Genomic DNA, 11571 nt, shown 5'->3' with positions numbered 1-11571 from the left:
CTGCAGCCTACGCCGTCGCCAGCGACTCACAGCAGCCCAGCTCCAGGTTGAGCTGTTGTTCAGCATCTTAGCTGTGGAGGGCAGTGTTCACTGGCCCTCATATGTGGGACCCGAACCGGGGCCCTCTGGCATCCCAAGCGAGTTCTTAACCATCGCGCCACTCGGCCGGCCCCTTTTTAACTCGTTAAAAAACACAATATCTCTTATAACATTGAAGCCAGAATGCCAATGAGCTTAGTATAACAGCTGTAATTTAGCTCCCTCTTGTCTCAGCTCTGCATCCCCACAATGGATTCTGGGTTCTGACCCGAAAGCCTGTTGGCCACACTTTCTCAGGCCTCTGACTTTTGCTTCTGCTGTTTCTCTCCTTCAAATATCATCCCTTCCTTTCTCTGTTCATTGTCTGTCTGCTCACCCTGCAGGTCTCCATCAAGGTCTGAGTTTGTTTTGAAGCTTTTCTTTACTTCTCCAGGCAAAATTAATTTCTCCTTCCTCTACATTCTTTGAGCATTTTAATTTGTATCATATAAAATTGCCTCTTTTTAACCACTTTGACTTACAAAAATGAGTCAAATTGTTGAACCAAATAGCTCTTTATCTCACTGTATTGTAGTTGGGTATAAGAATATAAGGTCCATGACAGTTACCTATAATAAAATTTAACCTTCTGAGAGCTTACTAAGGGTTAGGCCTGTCCTGCACACTTTATATGAAATAACTTTTAATCCTCAGAGCAACCCTGAAAGAATTGCATATGCATGCACTTTATATGTGTAAACATTATATCTATTAAATTTTATGTATTTTATATATACTATATATACATTAAATGCATATCACCATTTTATAAGTGAGCAAACAGGCACACAAGAGTTAAATAACTTGCCCAAGCTCACAAAACTTGGCAGAGCTTAGCTTTGAGCCCAGATAATCCGGCTTTAAAACCCATAGTCTTAACTTCTCTACAATCCTTCCGCCATTCTGTCTGGTTGTGTTTGATCCACTGGTGTATTTCCGAACCTCCTAGCACAGGCTAGGTGCCTAGTAGGTGCTCAGGACAGAGGTGAGTGAATTTCATATCAGTCACGCTTATTAAGTGCTTACTCTGTGCTCCCAAGTGTCATTGTTGCAGGCACTGAGAAAACTGAAGCCCAGCTCCCACCCTTGGGGAGAGCACGGCCCTGCAGGGGACCCCGGCAAACAGCCAGCAGTTATGATGGAAGCAATTGCTGGGAATCAGCAGTGAGCGGTAGGGAGGTACCCATAGTCTGATGAGCACCTGGTAGAAAGGAGAGGGTGACTTAGGAGACAGCAGAGTCCTGAGGGAGAGGAAAATATAATTATTCATATGAAGGTCTCCTGAAGGTCAGTGCAGATGTGTTCCAGACCGATTGAGCAGCTTATGCAAAGGTCCTGAGTGGGGACAGAGCAGGGAGAGGAGCAAAGCAGGTGGTAGGAGTTCAGAGCAGAGCGGAGTTGCATAGGAGGGCGCTGTGGATCTAAGGGCCTGGATTTGAACCCCAGCTTGACCACTTACTATCTTTGTGACCTTGAGTAGATTTCTTCACATCCTTGTGCCTCGGTTTCCTTGTCTATAAAATGGGTGTAACAGCAGTACCCACCTGGTAGGGTTGAAAGGAAGATTACCTTTATTATACTTGTAAAGCACTTAGAATGCTGTCTGGTTTATGGAAAATACTTAAAAGTAGTTCTTAAGTAATTAATTTTCCTGAGTATGTAGTTAGTGACAGAAACAATTTGCTTCAGGAGAATTACAAGCTTATGATTAGAGCCTCTAACTGGGTCCTCATGATTATAAAATAATTAGAATAATAGCCATTGCATATTTATTGTATGCTTAATAAACATCTGTGGTGTGCTAACCTCAAAACAATCTTGAAAGGAAGGTGCTAATGTCCCCAGTTTATACATGAGTTCACTGAGGCTCAGAGAGGTTAAATACCATTCTCACACTCTGAGTAAACAGTAAAGATAGAGTTTAAACCATGTGTTTGCCTCCAGAGTCCTTGTGTTATATGCCTTTGTATGCTATTATAGCATATCATCATGCTATGATGCCTTTCTGGTTTGCAAGTTTTAAATTGAAAGGAGGTGTGTTGGGTCCTAGATTATTGGTGGTTTAACAGGGCTATTTGAAAACAAAAAATAATACAATGGAATGAATGAATACTTGCATGGCATATTTTTGGTGGTTCCCATCTCTTCAGGCCTCTTTCAATGGATTGAGGATGCCTCAACCCACCTGAGAAAAATTACGAAGACCTCGTGTAAAGTCAAAAGTGACTCCCTTGTGGCCAAATGCTCAAGAAATAATCAGTAAAGTTTTCTCCCTTCCCCGTCCTTCATCTTCTCTTTCAACAGTTACACCCAAGCCAAAGATTTCGCTTTAGATTGAAGCCTTCGAAAGAAAATATTTTCAAATGAAAAAAAACAAAAAAACAGAAAACATGAAGTCACTGGCAAGCTTATGCATAATTTTAGAAATGAAACAGTAGGGTACAGTTTTAGAACTAAAGATTTTGGAAGCTTCAAATGTTAAACCTGTGTGAGAATTTAAAGAATGTCTAGAGATGAAAGGGTTAAGGGAAAGGACTTACTTTTGACACTTGTGACCTTGAGTAAGTTAAGTTCTCTATTCACCAGATTCCTTATATCATAAATGGGGATGATAATAACACTTGCCACAAAGGTTATGACATAAGGAGTAAATGAGTTAATTTATGAAAAATTCTGCGTACTATGCCTGGCAAATAGTCAGCGCACAATTTCCTGAAGGCATCCAACTAACTAATGTCAGAGTACAGACTTCTCACTCCCAATCATATTTTCCAGGCAAGTTTTTTTTTTAAACAACAGATTATTATGAACACTCTCAACATAATTGATATTTGAGTCCCCAGGGTGTGTGTTGGATTCTAGGCACTGATTCAGATTCATTTCCACCTATTTCTTTGTCTTCTGGTATTGTAATATTAACCCCTTAGAAAGCTCTTTGATAAATTTCTGAGCAATAATATTGTCCTAGGTCAAAGCCAGGCAGCTGAATTTATGGGATGTAGCCTTTTAAAAATTATCTTAATTTTGATGTTAAAACTCAAATACGTGTATTTGTTTTTAGCTGGAAAAATCCAACCAGAATTACCAAAGTTTTGAGAATCTTCAGGAATGGCTGTAAATGGGACAACTAAGGTAGACAGTGGCAGTGATGCCAGTATCTGAAAGAGACATGATTGCAGTGCTTAAAATTTAGCATCTTTTTCTTTTTGATATTAAACCATTATGCAAAGACACAGACTCAAGTTATCTAGAACTTGCAGAGCCTGAGACAGGAAAACTTGTCTCCTGTTCATTTTATATTATGGAGCGTAAAGTAAATTAAGGAAAATTTTTGTCATGGGTTGCGGTGACGTAGCCATGCCTCCCATCATTGTCTCCAAGCCTGGCTGAGGGGCTTAGGAGAGGTTCACAGAGGAGGGAATAAGGATTAGGGGCTCACTGTTTTATGAGAAAAATCATGTAATTCAAAGAGGTCATCAGGAAATCATTTCCCAAGGAGGGCCCTTGTCTTTGAAATCCTTTCTCACTCCTGGCCTAACAAAGCCCTAGTTCATTGAACCTCAAAGGATGGTCTTAAGCAGCTGGTTTGGGCTGGCCAGCTTTGATGGTTGGGGTGTTTGAACTACAGTGGGGTTAAAATGGCCTATTTCAGTTTAATTATTTGTGTATTTGCTCAGGATTCCTCTCAAGGAGGAATGGGCTTCCTCCTGTGGGAAATGAACTTCCTTCTGTAATATAGGGTCTCAGGCAGAATGAAATCACTTGTTCAAGAGCCCAAGTTGATGCTTTGGTGAATCAGTTCATCCTATAACTTGATACTTTTGTGATCCATTTGGCTTGAGTGAGAAGTGTCTGCATCTTCACATCTGTGTCTTTTATTTTCTGTTACTAGAAGACCCCCTCCACACCTTCATACTTTCCTGAATCCTGCTCTTTCTCCAGTGATTTCTTTCTATAACATTCCCAATTCATCCAACTTCAAAATTCAGAATTAAAATAGAATTTTAATATCCCTTTGGTGTCCTGGGGGAGGGGGAGAGGGACCAATGCCCCCTGGACTTGGCTTCATTTCAGAGAAGGTTGTTGAGAGTATATCACAGGATGGAATTTTCTCATTTTAGCCTTGTCTTGTCTTCAAGGAGAAGGGTTCATTTTCTTCTACACTATATCCCTTGTTCTCTGGGCTGGAAAGTTGCTGAATTTGATCTCACTAGTTTCCCCCATTAGAATATAAGTTCCACGAAGGCAAGGACTTGTGTAGTTTATTGCTATGTCATGAGTGCCGAGGATAGTGTCTGGCACATAGTGGGTTCTCATTCATGTAAATGAAAAAATGAATGCCCCCGTGTATCAGCCAGGGTAGGCTGGGTTGTGCTGCTGTAACAAGCAACCTCAAACCTTAGTAATTTATTTCTTATGTATTGCAAGTCAGCTGGGAACCCTGCTCCACACCTGCTCACTTTGGAACCCGGGCTGATAAAGCAACAACAACCTTGAATGTTGTTTATCATCTGGATAGAGGAGAAGAGAGTTCTAGGTTTTCAAATAGCAATAGAATCTCCTGGCCTGGAATTGATGTGTGACCTTTCCACTTACAACTCACTGGGCATACCTAGACCCATAGCCCTCCCCAGACCACACGGGGGTATGTGCGCAATCTTAATATGGTATATAAAGTATTGATAGCAATAATGGCTACTACACTGAAAGCAGCAAGGCTTAAGTTGAAGATTATATCGGATCTTGTATATTATTAGAATTTTACTGAGGTCATGAGGCAGCTCCACTTCTCAGAATTACTTTAAAAGTCATAAATCAATCACTTTAAGCAATGGCAGCATCACTCCAAGGGGATAAAAATTGGTTCTTGGGGGGTGATAAAGTTTAGATCTTTTAGTACTCCTAAGGGCCACACTATATAAAGAGATATATAGTATATTTGTGATATTTAAATGTCTTAGTGGGGACAGTTAGGGGAAAAAATCTACATAGGCTCCTTAGGCATCAATAATGAAAACAAGCTGAGAAATGCTGCTTTAAACCAATGAGAGGTGAGCGTATATCTGGATTTCTTATTGCTGGTGATAGTTGATGGGCGTTGTGGCTCCCTGGGGCATGTGGATTATTTCTTCTAGTAGTGAAGAGATGATGCCTCCACTCCAGGCCACTTCCATACAAGTGATCCTTTCCTTCACTAGATCCACTACGCTCTAAAATGTCCTCATACCTGGAGGTATAGAGGCCTATAGATATTGGGTTGTCAGAATAGTCATGACATATTTTTTCTATGCTTTTTGTTGCAAAGTGCATCATGACTTTTCTGACAACCCAATAATTCGTAGCAGTAGCAATTTTGTGGCCAAGGCAAATTTTACCTCTTGGATCACCATTTAGGATAACCAGTGCCAAACCAGAGGGATTCTATGCTAAATAATGGACTGGGACTGGTAGTCTTGCTCTGTAATTTTTCATCATGTGAATTTGAAAATTTAAGTCTCAGACTCATATTGGCTAGTTAAATATTTGCTGACTTAATATAAAGAGAAAGTAAAAGAAACAAAAACAAAAGATGTCTTTCTTATCTCTTAGTAACCCTGGTTTAGAATTTTTGCTCCCTGTGTTTCAAATGCAGCTTGAGCACTTATTCACTCAAGGACATTCCTCAACTGGGAAGTTTCTTTGTGCCTTGGTTTTCTCATAAGTAAATGGGAATAATAATAGTACTTACTTCATAAGAGTATTGCAAGGATTAAATGAAGTAACAGATACAAGAATTTTGAATATTACCTAGTATATAGTAAGTTCCAGATGAATATTAGTCATCACCAGCTATATTATATTATTGTTAGTATTATTCCTTATACATCCTCAGCCTCCTGTGTTACAAGTGGAGGCTCCAAGCCTTCTTTCCTTATGTAATATTTCAACATTTATGTAGCTCAGTTGTGATTATATTACTACCCATGGCAGACACTGTTGGGTTTCTGGATGCAACCCCATCCACAATTCGCTTTCCCGTAGAACTTGCAGAGATTTGATTAGGTATGCACGTGTGACTCAGGGAGCTCTAAGGGGAAGTTGCTGGATGGGACTTCAGGGAAAGCTATTTGAAAGACCTGCCTGGAAAGCATGGGTCTTTGGCATTTAGCTCTTTCCACCTTCTAATTACCAGCTGAAATGCAAATGGATTTTATTCCTATTGATGCAGCAGCCACCTATGTCTATGAGGCAATGACCATGAGGCCATCGCTTTAAGGGGGTTGCAGCAGAAGGATAGAAAACAGTTAAGTCTACAAGAGCATTCATTGCTTGTCAACTGCATCATCCCAGACAAACTTCTTCCTGGCTTCTTGAGATGTAAAAGAAGCAAATGTTTATGTGTCGAAGCCATTTTTCTGGTGCTTATAGCAGAAAGCAAGCATTTTAAGTTGATACACTATTTTACCTGTATGGAAATTTTTGTATAAATCCAGTGCTTTATAAAAATGAACGAGGGCTGGCCGAGTGGCTCAGTTGGTTAAGAGCTCGCTCAAGAGTTTGAGCTCTGAGCAACAGCGGTTCGAGTCCCTGTCTGAGCTGAGCAGCCGCTGAGCTGCCAACAGGTGGCAGGATGGCTCAAAAAAAAAAAAAAAAGAATGAAAAATGAAAAAACATGCACATTTATAAATGACTGATAAGAGACATATTCCCAGAACAGAGTAAGAATGAAATAAGTTTTTAAATTTCTTTCTCCGAAAATTATAAAACACAGGGATCATGCCATATGATACTAGGAAAATAACCATTTGTCCTTTTTATTATTTTTAAATTTTAATTATTTATTTTATTTTTTTCCAGTATGATTGAGATATAATTAACATATAACACTGGGTAAGTTTAAGGTATAATAATGTAATGATTCAATATATGTATATAATATGAAATAACTATAATAAGATTAGATATCACATTCATAATCTCACATAGTTACAATTTGTGTGTGTGTGTGTGTGTAACGGGAACTTTTAAGATTCACTCTCTTAGCAACTTGCAAATACAGAAATACCTTGGTTTGCGAGCGTAATTTGTTCCAGAAGCAAACTACTTGTATTGCAAGACATCACTCGTTTATCACATTAAAATGTATTAGAAATGTTTGCTGGTCTTGTGGAACACTCGCAAACCAAGGCACTCGTGATCCAAGGTTTTACTGTATACAACAGAGTATTATTAACTATAGTCACCATGCTGCACGTTACATCCCCTGAAATTATTCATTTAAAACTGGAGGTTGGTACCCTTTGACCACTTTCAACCATTTCCCTTCCGCTCCTGGCCATCACCATTTTTTTCTGTTTTTGTAAATTTATTTATTTATTTTTAGATTCCACATATAAGTGAGATTATGTAGTATTTGTATTTCTCTGTCTGTCTGATTTCACTTAGAATAACGTCCTCAACACTCATTCATGTCACAAATGGCAGGATTTCCTTCTTTTTGTGGCTAAATAATATTCCATTATATATCTCACATACTCTTGATTCATGCATCCATCAGTGGGTGCTTAGGTTGTTTCTGCGTCTTGGCTATTGTAAATGTTTCATTGACATGGGAGTGCAGATATGTTTTCAAGACAGTTCATTTCCTTCAGATAAATACCCAGAAGTGGAACTGCTACATCATATGGTGGTTTTATTTTTTATTTTTTGAAGAACCTCCACAGTCTTCCCCATAGTGGCTGCACCAATTTACATTCCCATCACCAGCACAGAAGGGTTCCCTTTTCTCCACATCCATACCAACATTTGTTAGGTCTTGTGTTTTTTGTAATAGCCATTCTAACAGGTGTGCAGTGATATCTTATTGTGGTTTATATTTGCATCTCCCTGATGATATGCCAACAGATTGGACAACCTAGAAGAAATGGATAAATTTCTAGAGGTATACAATCTACCAAGAATAAATCATGAAGATATAAAAAATCTGAGCAGACCATATTAAATAAGTAGATTGAATCAGTAATCAGAAACTTTCCAAAAAGAAAAGTCCCGGACCAGATGGTTTCACTGATGAAATCTACCAAACATTTAAAAAAGAATTAATACCAATACATCTCAAACTGTTCCAGAAAATTTAATAGGAGGGAATACTCCCACACTCATTTTACAAAGCCAATGTTACCTTGATACCAAGCCAAATAAAGACACTATAAGAAAAAGAAAACTATAGACCAATATTCCTGATGAATATAGATGTAAAAATTCTCAAAATAGGTATTAACAAACAGAATTCAACAGCACATTAAAAAGACCATGCACCATGTTCACGTGGAATTCATTCCTGGGATGCACATATGTATGGTTCAACATACACAAACCAATAAATGTGATACATCACATTAATAAAATAAAGGTATCATATGACAATCTCAATGAATGGAGAAAAAGCATTTGACAAAATTCAACATCCATTCATGATTAAAAATTCTCAGCAACTTGGGTATAGAAGGAGCCTAGCTCAACATAATAAAAGTCATATGTCACAAGCCCACAGCTAGCATCCTACTCAATGGGGAATGGTCAAAAGTTTTTTCTTGAACATCAAGAACAAGACAAGGGTGCCCACTCTTACCACCCCTACAACATAGTACTGGAAGTTTTAGCTAGAGCAATGAGGAAAAAAAGAAAGAAGCATCCAAATCAGAAAGGAAGAAACAAAATTGTCTTGGTTGGCAGATGACATGATCTTATATATAGAAAATCCTAAAGACTCCACTAAAAAAATACTGTTAGAACTAATAAAGAATTCATTAAAGTTCCAGGATTCAAAATTAACATACAGAAATCATTTATGATTCTATACACCAACAATGAATTATGTGAAAAAGAAAATCCCATTTACAATATCATGAACACCAAACACTTAGGGATAAATTTAACGAAAGAGGTGAAAGATGTGTACACTAAAAACTATTAGACATTGATGAAATTGGAGAAGACCCAAATCTTAAACCTCCTGCTCACAGTACAGTTATAATCTGGCTTCCATATGGGGAGGTGGGCCTTACCTTCCATGAAGACCCATATATTAGCCAGCCAAAAAGAATGATTCTGCACAGCTAAGCAGCAGAGTCGGAATTCAAACACAGATCTATCCACAAGTCTATACCTTTAATACTGAAAGGCTCATAATTTGTAATGAAAAATCTAGCTCCCCAGTTTTTAAGATACCAAGGCTCCCATCTTGTGAAACAAGGAGGATGAAAACGTTATTGTGTGTGTGTTTCTAAGTCATCTTCTCCCTTCTTTCTCTTTCAAAGTTTCTTCAAGGATCTGATGGCATTGCCACAGGGACGATCGGCCAAGAGGGGGCTTTATTGTATTTGGCAGCTGCACCGACAGCTGTACAAATTGCAATAAGGAGATGGCATATCTGACGATTCCTAGAATAGGCAGATACACTGGCATAAAATGGGTTCTGGAATTGGAATCGCTATACCTCTCCTCTTACTCCCCCAACAGGCTTCCACAGAAGTGGTGAGTCTTGGCTGAACTGTTAGCTGTGTTCTTCACTAGCTTACACATACACCCTTCATCCCTTGGGGAGAAGTGGCAAATCTGGTTGAGAGCGGAGGTCCTCTTGTTTTGCTAATGCGTGGAGTCACTGTCAAAGGTCTGATCCTGCTGTTTCTTGCTGACGTTGCAGCAAGCACTCCCAGCCTGACTCTTGTTTCCTATCTCCTTGTGGAGAGCACAGAGGCCTGGGGGAAGTCGCCGGCCTCTCTCGCCTGAGCTCTCCTAGGGTCAGTAGAGAGGTGAGCTTGTCACTGGCTGCATATGTACGCTTTGGCCTGTAGACCAGCTTCTTACTATAGGGAGGCCTTAAGGTCTAGATTTGGAGAGAGACTAGGAAGTGGCATTTTGTGTTCCTGGATGCCATTTACTAGATACCCTTGATTTCCACACTATGGGGTCATGATAGAGTCAATATTTTGGTTCCCATTTGGCTACTGGGGCATAAATTAGTCTTGGGCTCTGAGGAAAACTGCAGAGTCAGGACCCCCAGATTCAACTATATCTACTAACTGCATCTGGCAAGTCACCTAGCCTCCCTGAGCCTCAGTTTCCCCAAACACGAAGTAGGGATAATAATATCTGCCTCATATCCACAGTAACAACTAAAGAGATTCAATGTGTTAAATGTGTTACCTGGCCAGGTCCAAAGTAGGTACTCACATCATGTGAGCTGTAAAGGAATTTTTAAAAAGACAGAGACTATTTACTTTTATAATAATAATAGTAATAAAGCGCTAGTTGAAAAGGATAAATGAGAAAATCAGTGTATGTTCTGATTTAGTAGCATTTAGGAAAGGAAGTTTTTCTAATTGCACATCGTTTCTTCCTCCTTCACAGTAGCTATTATTTATTTAGGACTTCTCTGTGCCAAATACTTTATCAACGTTATCATGTTTAACCCTCACAAAGAAGCCCTCTGAATTCAGTGCTGTTAGGAGAAAACTGAAGCTTAGAGAAGCTGGGTAGTAAGTGGCAGGGCTGGGGTTGGAGCTTGAGCCTGTCTGGCTCTAAATCAGTTCTTGCTTGTACCTACTACTCTCTCCCGTGGGTACAAAGGAAAATTTGGCTCAGTCCCTCCCATCGCATGATGGCACATCCCCAAATGGCGGGGTGTGAATGAGTGAAAGGTAACTTTCCCTGTGAGCAGTGGTTTAGAATTGAAGCCCAAGTCTGTAAGTTGTAACACCAGCAAATCTGCATCGCTAAGTAACATCATCTCTCGTCCAGGGTTCTGTGTGACTTGTCTGCGCAGGTAGATGTGTTCCAAATTCTGGCACTGAGGTCAATCAGAGAACAGTGAGATGGGGCACTCACCTCTCAGGCCATCTGGATATGAAGTGACACCCACACCTCGGCAGGACTCCTTGGTTTGTTTACTCATCCCGGTTGGCGACATAAGTGGTCACTAAAGTGGTCAGAGCCTGGTTTCATTTGGAGAGCGCTGGGCTGTTATCTACCTAGGTTTCCCCCTCCACGATACCTATTCAGGGGCAAAGTCCTGTTGAATAAGTAAGCTGTGTTTCAAGGCAGCCATCCAGCTCAAAAACAGTCCATCTATTGAGAATATGATCCCTTGGCAATGGAGCCTCCCAGGATTATTGTTATTACAATATGTTCTAATTCTTTCTCTACAAAGTCAGGTAGGTTCCCATGAAAAGAAACCATGGTGTTGGCACTGGGTGTCGTTTCTAGGAGCAGTTTTTGTGGTACTGGCTACAGGATCCGAGTGGTAAGATGTACTCACACTAAAGGGATCCGGGCAGGGGGGTACGGGTAGGACAGGCTAGGGAATGACATAACTGTGGGGTCAGGCACAGGCCTGCCACAGATGATGCACGGCCATTGTAACAAAACACAGTGGTCCTGGCAGGAAAGCATGTGCAAGGCTAGGGAGGGACTGTGTGTGTGTGTGTGTGTGTGTGTGTGTGTGTGTGTGTG

The 11571-nt window shown here is 40.0% G+C and overlaps 1 long non-coding RNA gene across 1 annotated transcript in view; it reads left to right on the top strand.

Moving 5' to 3' along the window:
- Window positions 1-985: 985 nt before the first annotated feature.
- The window catches only part of LOC109387750 (uncharacterized), a 109029-nt gene continuing 98443 nt past the window's right edge, over window positions 986-11571 (top strand). The window contains exon 1 of the long non-coding RNA XR_002125090.1: window positions 986-1063. This is a non-coding gene — a long non-coding RNA (uncharacterized LOC109387750). The remainder of the gene's footprint in view (window positions 1064-11571) is intronic.

This window comes from Hipposideros armiger, unplaced genomic scaffold, assembly GCF_001890085.2.
Source record: "Hipposideros armiger isolate ML-2016 unplaced genomic scaffold, ASM189008v1 scaffold_168, whole genome shotgun sequence".
Taxonomy (NCBI): Eukaryota; Metazoa; Chordata; class Mammalia; order Chiroptera; family Hipposideridae; genus Hipposideros; species Hipposideros armiger.
This window is presented reverse-complemented; position numbering and strand designations above follow the sequence as displayed.